The 23,492-nt window shown below is 40.5% G+C and overlaps 1 long non-coding RNA gene across 1 annotated transcript in view; it reads right to left on the bottom strand.

Annotated features, from left to right (window-relative positions):
- The window catches only part of LOC137635534 (uncharacterized), a 117,546-nt gene that overhangs the window by 11,119 nt on the left and 82,935 nt on the right, over positions 1 to 23,492 (bottom strand). The window lies entirely within an intron of this gene.

Genomic DNA, 23,492 nt, shown 5'->3' with positions numbered 1-23,492 from the left:
TGACAATGGCGGCGAGACGAGATGGGGTTGGTGACGACGGAACCACCCGAGAGAGTGAAAATGGCAAGGGAACCCCCAGGACTGACAATGGCGGCGAGACGAGATGGGGTTGGTGACGACGGAACCACCCGAGAGTGAAAATGGCAAGGGAACCCCCAGGACTGACAATGGCGGCGAGACGAGATGGGGTTGGTGACGACGGAACCACCCGAGAGAGTGAAAATGGCAATGAACCCCCAGGACCGACAACGACGGCGAGACGAGATGGGGTTGGTGATGACGGAACCACCCGAGTGTGAAAATGGCAAGGGAACCCCCAAGACCGACAACGACGGCGAGACGAGATGGGGTTGGTGATGACGGAACCACCCGAGAGTGTGAAAATGGCAAGGGAACCCCCAAGACCGACAACGACGGCGAGACGAGATGGGGTTGGTGATGACGGAACCACCCGAGAGTGTGAAAATGGCAAGGGAACCCCCAAGACCGACAACTACGGCGAGACGAGATGGGGTTGGTGATGACGGAACCACCCGAGAGTGTGAAAATGGCAAGGGAACCCCCAAGACCGACAACGACGGCGAGATGAGATGGGGTTGGTGTTGACAGAACCACTCAAGAGTGTGAAAATGACAGCCGAGAGGTAATCCAAATATGAAAGCCTATGGGCGCCAGAAAGCAGGTTTCAGTAACCTCTAAACCTGAATTTTCAAGTTCTGGAGAAATTCCTTTCTTGTAGTAGTTCTGCACATGACAGAATCCAGATGGGGAATAGCATGCTTTCAGCAAAGCTGGGTATGACTGTTAAAACTTTAATGAGGTGGAGGTAGTTACTGACAGGTGGTGAGGAAGCCCTACCCATCCGACAGGCCGCTGAGCTCTAACTTTTGACCTTCAGGCTAAGTATGACTAAAAGGATTCAGGTTTCTATAGTTAAGGTAAAACTGAGTTTTATTAATAAAATTGGTAATTTCTATACTTGCCTTGTTTCTTTTCCCAAAGTTTGGTTTATCATTTACCAACAAAATAAAAAACTATTCTCTTTTCTGTCAATAGACCACATGCATCTAGTAAAGTAATGAACCACACTAACAATTAATGGCAAGACACAAACCCCTAAGTGCTTCTGTTATTCAGTTTTTAAGTTGAAAGTACTGCGGCCCGAAGGTCAAAATACATTAGGGCAAGGAGCTGTGTAACCTTGTAAAGGTGCAGTGGCCTAAACCTATCATAAGACTGCACGGGGTTGGTGTTGGAATCTCTATACAGTAACCTTTTGGAGCTATAGGCTTATGGATGGCACTAATCAAACGCACGACTTGCTTCAGGACAGACCCATTGATCAACGGATGCCCGGGCACATCCGGACTCGGAACGAAAACGCACATGGTCAAGAAAACAACAAACGTAAATCCCTTAGAATAGCGACAATTAATCTCAGTACCTTACGAGAAAAGGAGGAAGAAATAGTGATGATGATGCAGGAGAGGAAAATAGATATTTTGGGAATACTGTATGTGAAACTCGTTTACCGGAAGAAGGCACAAAACTTTTGTTAAATCAATTTCGACTGACATGATTGAAAAGCCTACCTGGCGTCTAGGAGAAATGAGAAAGTACTGTATTCCTTATGCCGTGACATCACAAGTCAGTGGGGAGGAAGGTGGGCATGTATATGAACATCAGGCAAGTACAGTACAGTAAAGAAATAACACATTTTACTATCAAAATAATGTTTATTTCTATGAGCCTCCCATGATGTTCATATTGCTACTGACTCCCACACACTGATGCTGGCAGGATACTAGTGAAGGAAAGAAATAGGGCAAAAATTAAAATGAAATCGTTGTATAACACAAATGAAATTCTAGACTGGTCTAGATTGATGGAAATGAACAATTTCAAAATACAGCTTCAAAAACAGTACTCCAAATTGTTCATCTAAGGGTACAGTATTTGAAGTAATTCAAAAATAGGAAAATTGTAAATCAATTGAAATAGAAAAAATCAAAAGACAGCATTACCAGCAGCTAATACAGGAACAAGAGCCCCACAATACGATAAGAAAGCCAGGATCCTTCAAGACAATCTTCAGCAAACACCAAAATGCTAGCAATTAGACTGCCAATAAAATTCTTTCCATAGAATTATTTCCGCTAAAACCAAGATACTGTATGTAAGTATACTCCTAATATCCTGAACCTTAATCGTCAAAGCTTTTATAATACTTAGATCCAATTCTTGGTGAGTTTCTGTAGCTAAACTTGTAACATTGCATTTAAAGACAGGAAAAATTTGAATTCTAATTCAAATCACAAACACTAATTGTAATGTTTATACTGTGGTTTGTCCAAAAGCCATTGAACAGCTCTTGTTGGACAAATAAGTCAATTTCTAATTAAATACCATCAACCATTTCAGGCTTTTATTCTTGAAAATAATTTTGCTCTGAAGAAATGAATAGGAGAAAATCATCCTTTGCTCCCAAAGATCACTGTGAAAGATAGCGGTTGCAAATGCACTCCTCACCATGGTTATTAAAAACACAGTACTAGATGGCGACTAAAATCAAGAAAATGCTTGATGTCCGTGGAGGGTCCTGAACACCTAAACCCAACTGCCTACAGATTGATGATATGGAGGGAGAGGGACAGTAGTTCAACCCATGGAGCACTACCTGACCCTAGTGAACACCAACCTTGTGGAGTTTCCCTTAACAGAAGGGAGTGGGCCACCTTAAATAGAGCAAGACCCATGATTAGGGAAACAGGAGATGGACTTCAAAAGCAGGGCTATGTCACCAACGCTGAATGCCCGAGGTGAATCACCCCAGACCATCTACTACATCCGCTACTGCCCACTGGGACCTGCATGTTCTGATGTGGATCTACAGGAAGTAAATGTCAGAGCCATACGTAAAATACAAGAGTGGCGCGATAAGATATAAATGAATGAGTACAGTACTGTAATTTCTCCATGCATAACTCTAACAAACCCAAAGGAACACCACATTAAATGCAAAAAACTTATAATCTGGAAAGGGATTAGTCTTACAATTGCCGAGTCAACAGAGAAATTGAATGACAAAGAACCCATAATGCTTCGCTTCCTGCCATTAGCGGTTAGTCTCTCATTACTTTACTAAACACATGTCTATTGAAAGGAAAGAAAATGGAATCATTTTAAAACCTTGGGGTAAATATTAATAAACTGAAGACGCAACAGATATTAGGCTAGGTCACTATCAGGCGCTAGTAGACGGTCACGGAAAACTTATATCCGCATGACGAATATGTTGTCAGGATGTATGGTCATTGTGAATAATGGGTTGTATACATTTAGCCATCCTTCCCCTCGTCTAGGAGGATGGAAGAGAAACTTCTAAATAAAACTTATATGTAAGAAAATTTGCTTGATTGTGTGGCTTCCATACATCTAGCGTAAGATCCAGCACATACTGAAGCATGTGCTGAACCCCGAGAAAGGGGAATTAAGAACATGTAGAAGAACCAGTCGATTACCTCTCAGTCTAAACTTAAATTCCCATCGCTATGTTATACGACATGTTTCTTTTTACGGGAAGGAGCTAGGTTTGCTACAGGATATGTTTATGAATTGCCACTAGGCAAAGAATACAGTACTAGCATCCTGGGACCTGTAGGTCTATCTCATAGATTATGAGGAGAAACAGTTCTGTCCTTATCCAACTCTAGCCTTCAAGAATTGTCCTCCTGACAGGTTCTTCCCAAGAGCTGGTATAGATCCAAATTATCAGACTGCGTGAGATCGAACCCGGGATGACCCCTTTGCTTCCTTGCCAGACAGCATTCATTTTACTTTGTCTCCTCGCTAGCCAGAGAAGCACATCTGAATGTCCCATGAAGCCAGACAGAATCAGAGTTCTGGGGTCTTTTCTCCTATTCTTAATGTTGCTCTAGGAAGAGATGTGTCTTCTCAAGATGGGAAGGCAGGGAGGGAAGAGATGAAGGAGGACTTCAAGTGATGAACAGCCGAGTTATAAGTCCTGACCACAAAATCCTGAACCAAGGTAATGGAGATTTTTTAACCTCCAGAATGACTTGTGACACTGGCAAAGATATGCCGGTTCCTACTAGCTTCATCAAGGCTAGACTAGTAAAGGACAGTCTAGAGTGTCAATGTCGTATCTGCTGCCAGCCACCAGGGTTTCAGCAGTACAGTATCACTTGAAACCTTCGACATTGTGAAAGGTTCCCAGCGGCTTGATGTTCCCAGAATGTCACAAGAGTCCAAACGATTCTGGAAACAAGTAAAGACGCAAGTCCTAATTGCAAACCTGCTTCAAGGCCTGAGCGACATCCATCACCACAAAGATTGAGGAACTTTCTCGACAAAGGAGAAAAAGAAAACAGCAGACTCAAATGCCACTAGTGTGTAGCTATTTGGGAGAGATCAGGGTCATGCTTTCCCAAATATTATCTACAGACTGCGGAGTAATAAGCGAAAAAGGAAAATGGGCAGTAAGGAGAAAGCATTTAGAATTTCCAGGAAGGTGTCCTCGAACACTGACAAAAGACTGGAACTGGGGAAAAGAAGAAGTATTTTGCTCAGCTGAATAACGAGCCGGTCGAGAAATGGTGAAGACCTGGATTAAGAAGCCTTTCTGCCAAGCAATGATATAAGGATCACAATTGATTCTTCACTAAGTAGGTTGAGAAGCAGGTGCGCTCCTTTTGTAAATCGCTTCCCTTAGATGGAAAAAAACTCATGTAGATTCTTGGAGGAGATGAGATTTCTTAGCATACTATAACTCATCGTGCCACTAACAGGTAGATCGTCCCATAATCGTGTTGCCACCTAACCCGAAGGTATGGAAAATGCTGGTTGTTAACCAGTAAAGCTTCGGAAATTATCGGGGTCAATGGTTGGAGGTGGACGTGCAGGACTAACCTTCTCGTCGACAAAGGAATTCTTAGAAGGATTCATCTTTATCAATCTGGAAGGCAGTGTAGGAACAGAACATTAACTCTGTTGCAGATCGAGACAAGAAAGAAGTCTGTCTTGATGCTGACGAGAGTCCCCTGTAGGAGGGTAGAAAGGAGAGCTCACCGAGACCTGTCGCTTCGGTAGACGAGTCCCGATAGAAAGTGCTCAAAAGAGACTAGCGTAAACACTAGCAAGAACACTACGGGAGTGGTACCCAGACCAGGTACCAGGATTTCAATTGGTAACTACTTCTCCAAAAACATTCTATGGAGAAAGGCTCCCGTAGAACAGAGAAACGATCCAAGGTTACATATCCTTCAGGTGTATGGTAATGGAGTGGTCTTTATTCCTATGATGGGCCGTACTCTGTTAGCCGTGTCTGCCCGCAATGGTGTCTGAGGAACTGTGCACACACACCAAAGATCGGTATCTAGTTCCCCGTCAATTACAATGCTTCATTCTTAAGAGTAAACAAGATCTGGTAGATCACAGGCAGAACAAAGGTCATCATTCAAGAAATCAATGCCCCCCAACACATATACAAACAACTCCGACAACTAGTAACACATCCTGCCAACAAAAAAATTATACATCTCTATGCCCCTCAAGGATTTCCTAAAAATGACCGATGATATTCTCCTCAAGGATTTCCTAAAAATGACCGATGATATTCTCTAAGTCCCGACATCGGCAAAACTCAGTCAACCACCCATGAGCTGTAACTACCACATAAACAACACTGTGTTACCAAGCAACTATGGTTGCCAGAGAATACGACATAAGCTTGGAATCAAGAAAGAACAAGAGCAACCTCAACCTCGATCACAAAATCGGAGCCTTTGCATATCAGCGGCCAGTTCCCCCCGTGTGGATTAAAAATGGACATCAACTAACATAAACTTTTTAACCTAACCTACATGCCGTGTCCTTACCTACTTACCTAAAAGGTGGGCTAACACCCCCTGCGAGCACCCCTTACACTGCCGTATTCTAAGTTAATCATAATAATACATACAGGTGGCCGCTATGATACATATACCCTGGTATCCACTCCTAACATTATTATTATCATTACTATTATTATGGTTATCATTATTATTATTACTTGCTAAGCAACTACCCTTGTTGGAAAGGCAGGATGCTACAAGCCCAAGGGGCTCCAAGAGGAATAATAGCCCAGTGAGGAAAGAAAACAAGTTAATATACTAGGAAAGAAGTAATGAATAATCAAAATAAAATATTTCAATTTACGAACCCAATTTATCTTATGTAATGAACCCAGCTTAGTCTATATGATATAATTCCTCTAGACATTACAATTACCCAAAGAATACGACAAAAGACGCAGGAGAAAATGTGGAAACTAGAAAATGACCTAACTCCATCATCAGATATTTCCTGGAGCCTCTAATCGATTATAGGGTTTTTATTATAGTTAAAAACAAGGCAGTAACCTATTGTCCTGCTATACATACCTTATTTAAGCAAATGGTCCTAAAGAACACCAAAAGAAGGCCAATTTGCCAAACCGCGAAACACACAAACACAACCAAACAAAGAGTAACTCCAAAACAACATCCTCGTTGCTCTCTCCACAACAACACTGATTGTCATTGTGGGCACACTACTAGAAGCGTCATATTTGTAATCTGTAAAAAAAAAATTTCATTATCATTAATTACCTCCTACAAAGACAGCTTCACAGCTTACATACTTTCGAATACACCACAATTTACTTTGCTTCCATCTTATCCATTCCAATTTTAATATATAATTACCTACAAGGAAAAAAAACACTTTAAGAAAAGCACTTTTAAAAAAGCTTGACTATTCCAAATAAAAAAAAAATCATTATCATTAATTACCTCCTCCACAGACAGCTTTCACAGCTTACATACTTTCGAAATATACCCCAATTTACTTTGCTTCCATCTTATCCATTCCAATTCTAATATATAATTACCTACAAGGGAAAAAAAACACTTTAAGAAAAGCACTTTTAAAAAAGCTTGACTATTCCAAATAAAAAAAAAATCATTATCATTAATTACCTCCTACAAAGACAGCTTCACAGCTTACATACTTTCGAAATATACCACAATTTACTTTGCTTCCATCTTATCCATTCCAATTTTAATATATAATTACCTACAAGGAAAAAAATCACGAAGAAAAGCACTTTTTAAAAGCTTGACTATTCCAATAACTTCAATAACTTGTCTGTATTTCTATGTACGAAATTTTGTAAGAAATAAAATATTAGGTATTATCATATACTAAATATGATGTGTATGTATATGTGTGTGTTATTGGGAAAGCAAGCATCAAGTCAGACCACAAAACAAACAACTTGCATTCAGGCAAGAGACATTTTCGACCATTAACAGATAAAATGGTTCTATTAAACTATAAGATCCAGCTTTCAATTGGTCACATGACAATTGAGTCGTATAATGCTGGTTGGAGACATTCATTTAATGTATCAGAAACCATATTTTTTATACAAACTACACATAATTATGTATGTTTGGAGTCTTAGCCTGGTTGGAGACATTCATTTTATGTATCAGAAACCATATTTTTTTATACAAACTACACATATTTATACAAACTACACATAATTATGTCTGTATGGAGTCTTAAATAGCCTAATACTTGTAATATCGTACTTCTTAATGGGGATGCTTAACAGAAATGAACGAAATTCCAAAGTTGGCCATTGGCCAATTCTAGCCCTCTGAAGAGACAGTATTTTAACACTCAGGAACCCAAGATCAGAAACATATAATTTAAAATTATATACACCTGGTTCCTTATTGCTTATTCTTATCATTGTTATTAAGTTTGTATTACCTGTGCCTTAAATAAATTAATATAGTAATGAAATTCACAATCTTTACTTTTATTTCCTTCTACCTTGAAATTAGACTTCTTAAATTCTTCTTTCATACAGAGTAAACGTCACGTGGTTTCTTCTATGCAATGTATTCCAGACCACAATATCCTTCTCTCTCTCTCTCTCTCTCTCTCTCTCTCTCTCTCTCTCTCTCCTCTCTCTCTCTCTCTCTCTCTCTCTCTCATGTAAACCAATTTCTAACTATATAACTAGGCACCACACATATTACATAGGCCTACAACTTCTCCACATTTTCATAAACCTTGGATCAGGGCATATAGGCCTATCCGTTAGCAGAGACGCACTATATATATATATATATATATATATATATATATATATATATATATATATATATATATATATATATATATACCATCTAAGTGGGCCAATGAATGGGGAAACAGCACTTCCCGTAATAAAACTATTATAGTAAAGATATTTTACTTAATTGGCGTTCCTTGCGAATTTACAGTTTAATATCGTCACTCAAGGCTTCTTATTCAACTTTACCAGTAACAAAACCAATGGTTAGAACGCTGTGATTTGCACCAAATTGAACTAAATTATTTATCTCTCTCTCTCTCTCTCTCTCTCTCTCTCTCTCTCTCTCTCTCTCTCTCTCTCTCTCTCTCTCTCTCTCTCTATTTCTGGTGGGACCATCTATCAAAATATAATAACAGGCCTTTCAAAATTTACTTGCAAGTAACTATAATAACTTTGCATCAGCAACCAAGGTAAGTCAACACTCCAAAATCAAACCATTGTTCTCTAGTCTTGGGTAATGCCATAGCCTTTGTACCATGGTCTTCCACTGTCTTAGGTTAGAGTTCTTTTGCTTGAGGGTACACTCGGGCACACTGTTCTCTCTCATTTCTCTTCGTCTTGTTTTGTTAAAGTTTTCATAGTTTATCTAGGAAATATTTATTCAAATGTTAGGCCTACAGTTCTTAAAATATTTCATTTTCCCTGTTTCCTTTCCTCACTGGGCTATTTTCTCAGTTGGGGCCACTGGGCTTATAGCATCTAGGTTTTCCAATTAGGGTTGTAGCTTAGCAGGTAGGCTAATAATAATAATAATAATAATAATAATAAAATGCTTCTGGCTGGTATGGACTTGAACCTACAATACGCCTCTAAAGGCATGGGTTCGAGTCCTTTCCAGCCAGATGCATTGATCATAAATGAATTTCCAGAGGTTTTACATTTCCAAAGGTAAAATTCTATACCAATGGCCATTGTAGTTGCTAATTACATCAACTTGAGTCAAGGTTGTGTGTTAAACTGTACAAAGCAAAAGCGTAGCACATCCAAAAGCAAGAAAAAAATCATTGGTATATATGTTACAAAGGGAAGCCTCTGTACCATTGAAATATATTTCAAGATATTCAAATATAAAATGAGATTACATAAAGCATTTCAACCGATATATTAAATCCAATCTAGTGGTTCTAAAATTAAATATATTGTGGCTACATTCACTTCTAGGCAGACAAGCTCTTAGCAGGGTAAAAACCATTTTTTTTTTATTTTTTTTTTTAAGTTTAAGGAAAAATGTTCTTAAACGAAATATGGTCTTCAATATATCCGAGACTAATTACAAATAAACAACGACAATTAAATTAGTTATGATAAATGACGTTTACCGTCAGAAATTTCGTAAAAGTTGAGTACTTGAACCAACCCAGAAGACTGGACTCACTCTCTCTCTCTCTCTCTCTCTCTCTCTCTCTCTCTCTCTCTCTCTCTCTCTCTCTCTCTCTCTCTCTCCCCCACAAACCGTCATATTTGAATCAGCTATTCGATATACGGTCGTATGATTGCAATAAGATTAATTTTATATAAATTACCAACCACATGAATATAAAGCCTTATTTCAAAGTTCAAAGTTGCAGAAAATGTTTTTAGGTTGAACAGGCTGACATTAAGTCTTTTTATAGCTATAGGCTACATGAATTGTTTGTTTTAATGTTGTTAGTGTTTGTTTTAAAATATTTACTTTTAATTTTTCATTACTTCTTATATCGTTTATTCATTTCCCTGTTTCCTTTCCTCACTGGGTTATTTTCCCCTGTTGGAGCCCTTGGCCTTATAGCTTCTTGCTTTTCCAACTAAGACTGTAGCTTGCTTGGCAAGTAATAATAATAATAACACCCCTCTCCCGGAAAAAACACCAAGGAAAAGATTTTTTCTGAAGACATAAGAAAATGAGAAATAATCTCATAGTCACCCCTAAAGTGGTTTTCTTTATTGAAACTAGTATCAGAAAACGACTTCGACCAATTTTCGAGAGGTAGACTAAAAATATTTCACAGTTACTAATGCTATTTCTTCTTTTTACTATGAACATTTGGCACTTCGCCCAACATGCAATGATATATGTTATACAGGTAGGGTTGCATTGACGACCATGGGGGCGTTATGGAGGCTAGAGATGAATTCTACACGTATCACGGCATTCTGTTAGGTTAGGCCAGAGGAAGACTTTTAGCAAAGAAAAAAAAATAAAAAATTGGCAAAAATCAGCTCTACAAAGTGGAGCCTAGCCTTAAGCCACATTAGACACAATGTGATATGTGCAAGTCTAAGAATTGGTGGCCTTTTTGGTATGATCAGAAGCAACCAAACCCATTCACTTCCTTAGGATAACAGAGAGAGAGAGAGAGAGAGAGAGAGAGAGAGAGAGAGAGAGAGAGAGAGAGAGAGAGAGAGAGAGAGAGAGAGAGAGTCCTTATAACAGGACAGTTCTTTTGTCATGAAAGTAATTTTTATGCTTTTAATTAAATAGAAAATTTCTCAGTATCTTTAAACAAATGATTGTCCTTATCATTTACTTTCTGAATACAACCGACTTAGGTAAACTTTACTTTGGGCTTTTAATTGCAATCATTATCAAATATTTAATTTTGGTTACACTTCCTTCCTTTATAAATAGTCAATTTTGTTTGGTCTCAGGTCTGTGCATCTTCTGTTGTCATATCCCGTTGAACATTCGCAAACAATTGAGGAGATTCATCTATGTTATGCAAGTGATCAAGAAATTCTACATTAATCATATGTGATTTTCCCTTTCCTCAAGAAACTGTAGAAACTCCAAGATTAATCACTATGTTGAATACTGTAGTTATTATCAGATTTACCAACTCACAAAATGATTTTGTCAGGATTTTTCAGCCTTATCTGTTCCAGAGTCAAATCTTGATAATGTTTATAAGTATAATTCATACTCTATTTTCCTCCCTAAATAAATAAATAAAACACATTTAAAACAAATTGTTTTATTCCCATACTGTATCCAACGAATGTCTCAATTAACGTTAAAAGTGGATGAATGTAGGCGTTTTTATTTCTGCATTCTGGAATATGATACATTCCTGAAGGAACTAGTAATAGTTTTGCAACAAAATGAAAAACTGTTTTCAATGTCTACATGTATCAAAGATTCTACTATCTTGGATTCTATATTTAAATATATCTTTTCCTCTTCACAAAACTCATTAACTTGAACCAAGAGTGATGGAGTACCTGCAAGTACGATATATTTTCCCATGACTGGCAGGTGCCAAGTGAGTGTGCCGGTTGCAGAGAGCAACTGTCATTAGTCTGTACCTCAGGACGCAATAAACCACATGCCTCCACCACCGTGTATCTCGTCCCACCTTGACATCCAATATAGCGCAGTAATTCTCAAGAACCTCCGTGACCCTCACCATGCCCTTCCAGCGCCGCTCAACGCGGTCCACCCCAAGGGCCGCATGCCCCGTCATACCCCTTGGGCTCGTCCCTGCCCTGCAAGAAGCCAGGCAGGCCATGGTGGCACAGCAACAAATGATCAATATCCTCCAAGACCGGCTTACGACACATGCTACCCCTGCACCTCGTGTCCCTGCGTCCGCAACCCAGGAGAAGTGTGAAATTGAGCTAAAGCCCCCCGCATTCAGGTCCTGGAGGAGGTCGATGGAATGCTGGATCGAACTGTGCAGACTACCACCCCACGAGGTCGTCCACCACATCAGGCTATACTGCACACCCCTCTGCAACGAGCGCTGGACGCCAGATTCACTTCACAGGAATGAACTAACCTCACCGCTACGGAAGCCATGGATTTAATTCGTGATATTGTGTTACGCTCTACAAACCGTGCTGTGTTATGGTCGGAGTTTTTCAATGCGATACAAGGCCCAGGAGAAAGTGTTAGTGAAGTGTTCTCAAAAGGCCACCGATTGCAATTTCCAGTGCCCTCAGTGTCAGTGTAATCTAGCCGAATATATGTTATTACCTAAGTTAATGGTGGGCCTAAGTGATGAGGCTATGCGTCACCATGTGTACCAATGTAGCAACAACATCAATAGTGTTAGTCCCCTTAGGGCCGGTTGCTGTGCTTACAAGGCGGCCTGCGTCGACACCGCTGCGTGCCAATGCAATTGGAGGGAAACTGCTTGCGCGGCCGGCAGCAAGACACCCGAAGCAGATCATCCGAATGCAACCGTTGCTGGCACAGGTAGGGGTCCCCCACCCCCTCCCTGCGAGAACTGCGGCGGCCGCCATGCCTCTGGCAGAACCTCATGCCCCGGGTGCTGCAAGCAGGGCCACTATTACAAATGCTGCAGAAAATCACAGGCAAAATCAACAGGATCCCCGACAGACGTGTCTAGTGTCTCGGAGCAGCAGTAGGCCCCAGATGTACGGCATGCAGGACCACCAGCGTGTGGATGCACCCTGATGCTTACCAAGCACTGCACCCACTGCCTTGTGGACAGCCCTTGGGTGGGTTAAGGCTATGGGAGTAAACCTCAAACGAAAAATCTGTGCGCGGGGTACCACATAAGGCGGTTTCCTGAAATTCTTGGTTTTCCGGCATATCCCTGCAACCCAAATCTGCTGTCAGTCGTCCTGAATCGTTCATGCCACTGACATGAGTTGAGGAGGGCCAAGATGTGGTTGTGGGAAGAGCGCACCCCCACAGCCACAATAATCCTTTCTCTGCGCTAGCACACTGCTTCGTTCACTTTCACCACCCTTTCTCATCCTCACCACCAACCAACAAAAGTCCCCCGGCGACAGGATAGGGTAACGGTGACAGGTCGAGAATGCGGCTGGAAGTCATCAGCCCGAGTCCTGCACGTGGGCGGCACTGGAGTGATGGTCGTTGAGAAGATGGCATGAATCAGGTCTATTCCTCGGCAGCTTCCAGTGCAACTGAGCAGCCAGAAATGGAGACCCCACTGCTCACCCCTGGCAGGGAAGGGTTTAGGGAAGGGTTTAGAAAAGGTAACCTAAACATTGGCTGATTCACTACCACCTGGGTGGATAACCGCATCCACCAAGACATTCCTTACTGCGGTCAAAATAGAAGAAAAATACCCCTTAACATTGCCACCTGGAATGTTAGCACACTAATTGATAGTGATGAAAATGACAGACCACACCGCAGGACAGGTCTTGTCGCCCACGCACTGCAAAGATACAACATTGACATAGCTGCCTTAAGTGAAACTCGTCTTTCAGAAGAGGACACCCTAACAGAGGTAGGAGAAGGATACACATTCTTCTGGAAAGGTTATCCAGCAAATGAACGCAGAAATCATGGTGTCTGTTTTGCAGTGAAAACAAAACTGCTAAGTAAAATCCCAGACTCACCAGCTGGCATCTCGGAGAGGTTGATGTCCAGGCGCATCCCACTTGCAAAAGGTCGTTATGCCACTCTCCTGAGTGCTTACGCTCCTACACTGGACAGTGAAGATGAGACAAAAGACTCTTTCTATGAATTATTAGACTCAGCCATTAACCAAACTCCAAGGGAAGATAAACTGATCCTCTTAGGACTCTTTAATGCCAGAGTGGGAAGGGAACACCACATCAGGGGAGGCGCCATCGGTCATCATGGTGTTGGCAATATGAATAGCAATGGACTCAGATTGCTCTCCTTATGCTCAGAACACAACCTAGTCATCACCAACACCCTTTTTCAGCTCAAAAACAAGCACAAAACTTCGTGGATGCACCCAAGGTCAAAACACTGGCACTTGATTGACTAAGTCATAATCAAAAAGCGAGACCAGCAAGATGCCGTCCAGACCCGTGCAATGAGAGGTGCCGAGTGCCACACAGATCACAATCTAATACGTGCTAAGCTCAAGCTAACCATCCGTCCTCCTCTTTCTCACAAACCTTCCTCAAAGAAATTAATCATTCCTGCTCTGAAAGACACCTCTACTTGGAACAACTACCGTCATGGGATAGCAAGAAAGCTGGCTGAGATCCCTAACATTGATCCAAACAACATCGACAATGAGCTTGACTCTGAGTGGACAAAACTGAAAACTATAATTCAGGAAAATGCAGAAGAAACCCTTGGCTTCTCCACAGGATGTCATCAAGATTGGTTTGATAACAACGCTGATGGTATACATGACCTAATCACAGCAAAAGATAAAGCGCATGATGCATGGCTCTCACAACCTACTTCTGTAGCTGTCAAAGAAAACTTCCAACAGCTAAGATCATAAGTGCAGAAAATACTCAGAGATATGGAAAATAACTGGTGGAATGACCGTGCAAAAGAAACTCAATCATACGCAGATGCAAATGATCAACATGGTTTCTACAACTCTATTAAAATTTTATATGTCCCAACGAAAAGTAGTATAACTCCTGTTCGCTTTCTAGAAGGAAACCTCCTAAAAAACAAACAGGAGATAATAGATCGCTGGGCACAACATTTCAGCTTGATCCTTAACCAACGAAATCCTGTAGAGCCTAATATCCTTAACAACATCCCTGATGTCCCTCACTCAGAAATCCTAGATACCAACCCCACTTTCCCAGAAACTATACAAGCCATAAGGGCCATGAAAAACAACAAAAGCCCCGGCCCTGATGGTCTACCAGCTGAACTATTCAAGGAGGGGGGCTACTTACTCCATCAACATCTCCACAACCTTATTTTCTCTATTAGGAACATGGAAGAAGTCCCCCATGAGTGGCTTGTCTCAGACATTGTCACCATCTACAAACGTAAAGGGGACCGTTCCCTCTGTGACAATAGCAGAGGCATCACCTTGCTCGGCGTTGCAAGTAAAATCCTGGCAAGAATAATGCTTGCAAGACTTTGCAAACACATTTCAGAAAATGTACTACCAGAGACGCAATGTGGCTTTCGTAAAGAACGCAGCACTTGTGACATGATATTCGTGGCCCGACAACTACAAGAGAAATGCCATGAACAAAACCGTGATCTTCACATAGCCTTTATCAATCTAACAAAGGCCTTCGACACAGTGAACAGAGACCTTTTATGGACTGCTCTCTCTAAATTTGGAGTACCTCCAAAATTCCTTAACATTCTAAGAAACTTACACAATGATATGCAAGCCTGTGTAAGTATGGGTGGTAGTAAATCACAACTTTTCAGGGTAGAAACTGGAGTAAAACAAGGATGTATCCTGGCTCCAGTGATATACAACATCTACCTCACTGCAGTCACCCTCCTAAGCCAGCAACAAGTCAATGGAGAAGATCAATTGAAAGTGCAGTTTCGACAAGACGGAAACTTATTCAACCTTAGGCGCCTCCTGTCTGTGACAAAAACAACAATGACACACCTAATGGAACTCCAATATGCAGATGATTGCGCTCTAGTGGCTCACTCACCAGATGCCCTCCAACGCAGCCTTACCATTGTCTCATCAATTTACCGAGCCATGGGGCTCAAAGTTAACATCAACAAAACTGAAATCCTATCCCAACAAATAATTGCAGGAGATCCCCCAGTATTTCATCTGAATGAGGAAGCCATCAAACAAGCTGATAGCTTCATCTACCTTGGAAGCATCTTCACTAAAAAACGCAATATTGATGAGGAAATAGTTGCCCGGATAAATCATGCCTCCGCATCTTTCGGCCGACTCAGGTCCAGAGTCTTCCTAAATCACCACCTCAAGACAGAAATAAAAGTAGCTGTGTACAGAGCTGTTTGCATGTCCACCTTGCTATATGGAGCAGAATCCTGGACGGCTTACCGTCGACATGTAAAACAACTTGAGGCATTCCATATTCGCTATCTTCAGCATATATTAGGGCTCACATGGCAAGACAAAGTACCTCATTCTGAAATTCTCCACCGTTCAAACCTGCTGAGTATAGAATCCACATTGGCCGAAAAACTCGGGTGGATCGGCCACGTCATCCGTATGCCAGAACATCGCCTTCCTCGCCAGGTCCTCTACAGTCAGCTCACTGAAGCTCGGCGTATTCCAGGGGGTCAGAAAAAGAGGTACAAGGACAACATCAAAGCCACGCACAAGAAGTGCAACATACAACCTGAGCAATTAGAAATGAATGCCTCTGACAGACCACTATGGCGCTCACTCTGTAAAGCTAGAGTCAATCAAATTGAAGACACCCGGAACCAGGCAAGACAACAGCGCAGGGAGAGAAGACAAAACCATCGAGATCGGATACCCCCGGTCAACCCAGACCTGACTTGCCAGTTGTGTGGCAGTGTGTGTGGATCCAGAATTGGTCTTCACAGCCATGCAAGATGGCACCAACAACAACAGATCTAACTTCATCCCCATCACAGCGAAGCAGAAGTCGTCTTTAATTCGAAGGACAGCAATAAGCAAGTAAGCAAGCTTGTTGCGGCCGCCAATCTCGCCAGCCACCCAGTAGTGGAGGTGACAGTCGTCCACACCGAGACAGGAGTACGAGTGCCTGTCACCGCCGTGGCGGACACTGGTGCACAGGTATGTGTGGCGGGCCCCTCCTTGCTATCGCTCCTCCAAGTTCACCCAGCAGCCCTTACACCCCGCGCGGGCTTGCGGGATGTGGCAAACCTCCCCCTGAAGTGCCTTGGATCTGCCGTGTGCCACGTCACCTTGCAAGGCCGCACCACGGAGCAGGACGTGTACTTCGTGCAGCCGACAAAGCACCTCTTCCTGTCGCTGGACGCCTGCAGGGACTTAACGCTGGTACCCAAGGAGTTCCCCCACCCCTCCCCCGCGGTGGCACACGTGAGCCTGTTCAATGACACGGCCAGGTACCACCCCAACCCGCCAAGGTGGCCCTGCCGCCCCAGGAGGAACATGCAGCCAGGTTGGAAGCCTGGTTCCTGCAACACTTCGCCACAACGACATTCAACACAGCCAGGAAGCCACTGCCAGTGATGCAGGGGGAACCGCACCACATCCACCTGCTCCCAGGAGCCACGCCTCACGCATGCCACACCCCAGCATCGTACATTGTACGACACATCATGTCCAAGGATCTTGGTAAGGCTGAACCTGCTATCCTCAACCTGCCTCAAACAGATATCTATTTCTTTCTGTGGTATAAGTGGGGCATTTAGTCAACAACTGCCTCACTGTCAAGGGTATCAAACAGTCGTCGCAATATGGACATTATGGCAGGTAGTTGTGTAACCTTGTAGAGGTCCAGTGGCTTAAACCTACCATAAGACTGCTCGGGGTTGGAGTCCCTGTAACCTTTCGGGAGCTATAGACTTATGGATGTCACTAATTAACAGCTGCATTAGCTCATGATAGGCCTAGCAAGTGTCTTATTCATCGCACATGATCCGCAAAAAAAATACCTCAATATGGGGATTCAAATATACAATAAGGTGATTCCTACTAAGCAAACAATGAAATAATGTAATATTCCCCTTCCAAGGTGTTATTACAAGAGTAACACCTCAATTAAGCATAACCAAACCAACTAAACGAGTAAATAGTATAAACAAAATTACCATTTTACCAAACCTAAAGTGCATTTTTTGGGTTTTTCAGCTTCCTCTAACCAAATGCTAAAATATAAGTCCCCGAAGGAAGCTAAAACAAAATTAGCATAAATAAAGACAAAGCGAGGTAGATCCTCAACTTTGGCAAAGAAGAGGAAACCGTAACACAAAACAAATCTTCAAAAACAGTGAAAAAAGTCCCAACAAAAATCAACCGCACTGTAGCCACCAGCTGCGTACAAAGGAATAGTGAAGCGGGATTGTATAGGAGCACCGGAAGGTGATAGGATGTGTAACGGATCCTTATTTATCTTCCCCCTTAGTGGATTAGACTGGGTCAGACCTGTTTGGGGTGAAGATACCTATGGTTACCTTAGGATACGTCCCTGATTAAACACGATATCTTCTGATAGTCGTTTCCGGGGGTTGGAACCCCATGATACCTGATGGTAATTCTCTTGTAATATCAATCGCAGAAATATTATACGGTAGGAAGTTGCCAGAAGGAACTTCCATCAGGACGACATGGCTTGAGCCCAAAAATAGATTTTTCCTACGTCAAAATCCCTTCTATAGAATAGAATATATTAGAATAGTGTCAAGAAGTATGTTTTATCTATCCTCCTTTGGTAGGAATCGCCTCATACCCGAAAAATAGGGTAGGAATCACACTATAGTAGAACCTTGATGGTAGGAATCACACTATAGTAGCACCGAAAATTCATCCTTTCTTTTCCCTTATAGTTTTTAGCAAAACTGAAAACAAAACATAAGATTCTTTCTTTACAATCATTGACTCTTAATTTGAATAAGAGCTCAGCTGCTTTTCCAATGATAAAACTTTATTAAAATTGTGATAAGGAAAAACAAATTGATGATAACTTTCTAGTTGACTAATGACAAAGGTTGCAACAAGTCTTAGATTTAGTGTCCTGTAATCATTACGATTTCATTCGTAAATTTTCTATTATATGACAAGGCATTTTGAACATTTCTTCATGAAAGGAAAGCCATATTCTTATTGCATTCTTATCAGTGAATAGCAGAAATAGAAATATCATTGTTCAGAAGTTTACCACAACATTTCCAAGGATAAGATTATTTTTCTTTCCACAAGTTTTCTTCTAAAATGTTTAATAAAAAAAACATTGGTATGCATAATAAAACACAAACCTAAAGTAAATGTATTATATTTTCCAATAAAAAAATAAATACAATCATAGACAACAATACTGTATACTGTATAACATTATTGGGGGTAGCCGACATCAAACATATGAAACAAAAAAGGGGACCTCTCCTCTCTACATTCCTCCCAGCCTGACAAGGGACTCAACCAAGTTTGGCTAGTACTGCTAGGGTGCCACAACCCACCCTCCCCCGTTATCCACCACAGATGAAGCTTCATAATGCTGAATCCCCTACTGCTGCTACCTCCGCGGTCATCTAAGGCACCGGAGGAAGCAGCAGGGCCTACCGGAACTGCGTCACAATCGCTCGCCATTCATTCCTATTTCTAGCACGCTCTCTTGCCTCTCTCACATCTATCCTCGTATCACCCAGAGCTTTCTTCACACCATCCATCCACCCAAACCTTGGCCTTCCTCTTGTACTTCTCATTGATAGACGATGAGGAGAAAAGGAAAACTATATAAAATGGTACACTATGTGTAGTAAAAGTAAGTTTGCAAAGCCAGACACAATTGAGGAAGGATGAGGCAAAATGACAAGCAAGGGGTATAGGCCTACCAAATAGGATGATAGGAATTTCTTGATGAAATTAAGACCAAGAAAATTCATAGGGAATAAATTAAAAGGTACAGTACTTATCTAGAGAGGAACAAGTTGCAAGTTTGTACATGAGAGAAGGCCATACCATATGGGTTAAAGAAGTTGTGAGAATAAGGTGTTTTTCTGGTACTATAAAGAGAGAAAACAGATAGGCTTCTGGAAGCAGTTAGGAGAGTGCAAGCACAAATACTATAGAGAAGCTATTTTATTACTGTGGATAAAGAGGATGCAAAAAACCCAAGAATATGAAGCTGCTAGGGAGAAGGAAAGCAAAAAGAAGAAAAACACGATATAAGATGAATTATAAAAAACAAGTTTCTTTCTAAGATAGCGAGTAGAGAACTTCTTGGCAGGATACCAACATATTAATGGGTTTAAAAAACAAAGATAATGGGAAACGGATATATATACCTATTTTAAAGGTGGTGGTGTATGTGTTAACATAAGATATACCAATAAAGAAAAAGTGAAAAATGAGCCTTTACTAAATGAACATAACTTATTAGTCAATAGAGAAAGTAATGAAATCTGAGATAGCCTAAATGTTAAAAGCCTAAAACGTAAAGTGATTAAAGTTGAAAGCGTTTAATGTAAGGTGGTTAATGCTGGAAGCATATCGCAAGGTATCAGCGGATAAGCTGTCAAAAGACAGGATGAGATACTATGTAAAAGGAGTAAGGACATGAATACTAGTGCTAAATGTTTAAACAGAACTGAATTGGAAAATACGAAGAAACTGGTACAGTACTGTATTAAAGTACACTATTTAGTAATAAAGAATGAAAACAAAGAGGAAATAATCACACTACAAACCTTAGAAGTTTCAAATAAGCTAGATTGCACTGAAATAAAATGCAAAAACAAATGCTAAAGAGAGTCAATTTATGAAACAAGAATATACCACAGCGAAATTCAAACTCGAAAAGAAGAATGTAGATCAATCTTCTAAAAAGACGAAGAAAGTTGATATAGTCATACATTGCTAGAGAAGATGCTAAGAAGCAGGGATATCGTACAGTAAGGAATACAATAGAAAGGGTTTATAAGAATGGAGGGGTTACTGATGCAGCCTTTAGTGGATTGAAAGAAAGACAGAGTTCTTGACAACTTGGGTACAGTATAAAAAGAGGCTGAAAATGGTTGCAGCTGGGGCCAAAAGGGACATTGAAAAGAGAGGTGCATTGATTGTCCTATCCATCCACTACGTAATCTAGCAGATGGCGTTAAAAATTCCGGGGGAAAAGGTGCGGTGCAATAATCAATGATTAACATGATGCAAAAATATTGGAAAAACAAGAGAAGGAAATGAAATGGGAGGGAAATTCAAATAAATCACAGTTCAAGAAATAAGCTGTGCTTTATATGGGGATGAAAGGAAAAAACCTGTGTGTATTTAAAGAGATTTACAGCTAATGATGATGAACTTTCAGGAAGAAGCAACGTTTTGCACAAACTCAAATAGGAAACCAGTGGTTGAGTACAGTAACTTATAGATAGAATTAGCATCACGAAATAGAGAGAAGACAATTTAACGGGAATGGTATCAGAATCTCAACACAGCATAGGGAAAGAGAGGAAATACTCAGAATATAAGTGGCCGTGAAATGATTTTTTAGAAAACTGTGAAAGGGGAAAAGTATAAGAAAGATGAAAAAAAAAAAATTAGCAAAACAGAACACTGGAACAACCAAACCATTGTTTTGAACAACATCTGAATGAAAAAATAACTGGATACTGTATTAGTATGACGGAGGACCACAGATTAGCATCGGAAACATTTCTAGTGGAAAAAATTCCATCGCTGACCAATATATGAAAACATGCTAAAGAAATGTGAGGAACAACGTAAGAGGTAAAACTGAGAGAGCCAACAATAACACAGAAAGGAAAGGAGTACGTTAAAATGGTAAAACCTAAAATTAGCCTGATATATATTGGAGAAGGTGCTAGATACAACTCATGCAATTTATCAGAGGTGACGACAACAAAAGCATTTTTTATATCGAGATGATAAGAAAATCAACTGGCAAAGAGGAATATATTACAGCACATACTTGAGAAATTTGAGATGCGTGTGACAAATAAACATTGCAATGTTAGACTGGAGATAGTTGCAAGTGATTAAAAAGAATTCAACGTATATGTTAGGGTCTATCGAGCGTCAGACGAGTCGTTTGCTGTCATAGCAATGAAGCAAGCTGCACAAGTGTGCATGAACGATCCTTTAGACTTCCGGATTTCTAAATGCATATAGAATTATCAAAAGCAAAGAGAAGAAATCATGGAATACCGTTTGCAAACTAGAAAACTCATGGAGACTCAATAGAGTTAAAAATAAAGAGTTAAGCAAGTGACTATCTAATGTTCAGTTAACGCTGTATAAAACGTCCCCGCAGTTGGTGGTTAAAGTTAGAAATATGTGCCAGAAGTAACAGATGGAGCCACTAATCAGAGGACTAAAAGAGAACTCTAACCCAAGAAAGTGGAAGACCATGGTACAGAGGCTATGGCACTACTCAAGACTAAAGAACAATTTGTAGTGTCTTCCTAGAACAGCTGCTTACCATAGCTAGAGAGTCTCTTCTACCGTTACCAAGAGGAAAGTAGCCACTAAACAATTAGATTGCAATAGTTAACCCCTTCAGGGCAGAAGAACTGTTTGGTAATCTCAGTGGTGTCAAGTGTATGAGGATAGAGGAAAATGTATAAAGAATAGGCCAGACTATTCTGTGTATGTGTCAGCAGAGATGAAATGAGCTGTAATCAGAGAGAGGGATCCAATATAGTACATAAGATGAATCTGAAAATGGAAGGCAACATATCTAATCATGTATGAAAGCTACAGTAGACCAGGAAAGAGCTGGAATTTAAGCATTCAACCATTAGGAAGTTAAAATAACAGGTTAAAGGACTTGAAAGGTTGTAAAGGATGTAACGAATGGCCATTAAATAACAAAAGAGCAACAGAAAATTTAAAATGACGAGTCTTTGAAACACGTGAACTCATACAATTTTGGCAATCAGGTAGAGATAGGACAAAAAACCCATAACAGCAACACATAGGAAATAGGAGAACACAATAGCAGAAGATGAGTTTCAGAAAACTCTGTGTAAATATTAAATGGTTGACAATGGGAAGTACAAGAAAGTTTGAAGACCCTGACATGGAGGAGGATCTTTATAATAAATACAGTATATACGTACAGGCCGCGAAGATAAATCAAAGGAGAAATTGATAAAAATATCAGTAAATGACAATAGCGTATCCTAGTTAATTCCACAAAAGATCGTTTATTTAGCCTAAAAACTATCGAAGATCACAGGTACTTGGGAACACCTTTGCACGTATGGCTTCGAGATGCCTATAATAGTTTTGACATGTAACATCGCAGAATTTATCATAGTGTCGGAGGGATTGGAAAACACAAGTAAAAAGGAATAACGGTAGTAAATGCTTAAATAAACAAAACAGAATAAGACAAAAAACAAGGGACCAAGAAAGCACAATGTTTGGAACTGTAGTTATTAAACCACAAAGTGAACACATTAAACTTCACAAAAAGCAATATATTCAAAGGAGGACTTGAAATAAAGCTCTGTTATATGTAGTTAACAATATATTCCCTAATGGAAGATGAGATAAGTTTCAAAAGCACAGCCAATTAGACAATATAGTCAGTAGAAAATAAAATACTTTAAAAAAGGATGAGACACCCTAACACCAGATGGGGGAATTGGCTAGTATAATAAATAGTAGAAAAATCATGCAATTTGAGAGGCATTTGAGAGAATACCTTGAGAAACACTGGTAGGGGTCAGATTGGAGATAGTGACGACTGTATGAAAAGAAGTTGAGATACATATTGGTATCTAACAGGGGTAACAATAGCCCTTTACTATTACAATAATGGAGGAAGCTGTAAAACAGTGCTGTGAGGGAGGTTCTTGAAATTGATTTATGAATATATTTATCAACACCACAAAGAAAATTCACTAGTTTGTTTAAAATGGAAAAAGGGATGAAAAGAACAGGATCAATAACGTACAAAATAACACTAGCTCTGACTGAATAGTATAGTCATGGAAGTGGCTATTTGGTTT

The sequence above is a fragment of the Palaemon carinicauda genome, unplaced genomic scaffold (genome assembly GCF_036898095.1).
Source record: "Palaemon carinicauda isolate YSFRI2023 unplaced genomic scaffold, ASM3689809v2 scaffold138, whole genome shotgun sequence".
In the NCBI taxonomy this organism is placed as follows: domain Eukaryota; kingdom Metazoa; phylum Arthropoda; class Malacostraca; order Decapoda; family Palaemonidae; genus Palaemon; species Palaemon carinicauda.
Note: the sequence above shows the minus strand (reverse complement) of the source record. Positions and strands in the feature narration are given on the sequence as shown.